We start from the raw sequence: 1,438 nt of genomic DNA on the forward strand, positions 1-1,438 counted from the left end.
AAAGTGGATCTGAGTTCTACACGCTTTCATTTTCAAAAGCTTCGCTTGCCTACGGTACTTTATGCAGGATGTGCAACAATACGGTCATCTCTCAGACATGTATAGAGAACTCCGTGATGATTTCCTTGGCCGATAACACAAATGAAATCGCTTCCCTGACCGCCCATCTTATGAGTCCATTCTTGTCTTGTTGGTTTGTTGTACTATTCTATACCTCTCTTGATTGATAGAAAGACGTTCGGAGCTGGGAGGGCCTATCGTGAGGGAACTTTCCTTTTCATGGTAGGCAAAGGTAAAGCGGGAGCTGCATATGTCCACGGTAATCAAGGCAGAGCGACTCCTTCTTTAAAAGATGTTGGTTTTATCGAAACTGTTAGATCCGCTTTCGTTAAAAGAAAAAATAGGAGCTCTTGGTTTGGCCGATGTCGATTCGTATGGCAATGCGGACTCGACTCAAGATGAGGATTCCGCTTTTCATACTGTTGCTATGAGCCGAAAGAGCTGTAAGCTATCTCTCTAAATGAAAGGAAAAAGCACGTACACGTTGACCTTGTTACAAGGGGCGGGGGCCAGCCAAAGAAGGTCAGTCGGACTAGGTTAGGACCCTTGATCTGGTTCAGCTAGGTTCTTCCATGCGAGAATGGATGCGTATCAGTATCCTCTTTAGGACCGGTTGCTTCCTTTTTAGGACCGGTTGCTTCCTCTTTTTATCTTTCAGCTCAAACTTTCCTATCGTCTGACGGAAAAGGTAGGAGTACGACTAATTTTTCCTTTTCTTTCTCGAGCCAAGGGATCATTCAGTTTCTACCAAAAAGTTCGCTATCTATTAGTTGCCGTAATCAAATGTATTTCTCATTTCATGTTAGCTCCTGTAAGAGCTTCCTGGTCCATAGTAAACGAAACCTTGGACTTCTATCGGACTTATAGCATTGCCTGGTGAGCTCGCCGTTGAGGGTTGGCCTTACAGGAAATCGAGCAACCTTTCTTTCCCTACCTGGTATGCTTTCCTGCTTATCGTGCAACTAGCCAACTAGCCAAAGAGAGAGGGAGAGGGATCATGTCAATCAATTTGTATGTGCATTTTGTCCGTTCTGTACTTGCCTGCTTAGCTTTCTTAGCCAACATCTCCAGTTTCCCCCGAACCAAGAGGTCTTGCTTATCCATACCCAACAGTCACACTTTCAGCCGAAAGATTAATTTTTTTTATAAAGTCGGTTCATAGATCAAGAAAGAATGAAGCTGCTTACAGGGACAGTTACGCGATACGTCTTTTCATACTCTCCTTTTCTTTAACCCTGCTATCAACCTAGCTATTCTCGCTTGTTGCTTTAAGGGGTCTCCCCACTGTAGATTACTCGGATTGGTTCTCGCGTCCCTGTGCCAAAAAGGATGGGCGAGTTTGGTTTGAGTGTTCATCGATTGGGTGGATCCATATGCT

Source organism: Cucurbita moschata, unplaced genomic scaffold, assembly GCF_002738365.1.
Source record: "Cucurbita moschata cultivar Rifu unplaced genomic scaffold, Cmos_1.0 Cmo_Scf00192, whole genome shotgun sequence".
NCBI classification, from domain to species: Eukaryota; Viridiplantae; Streptophyta; class Magnoliopsida; order Cucurbitales; family Cucurbitaceae; genus Cucurbita; species Cucurbita moschata.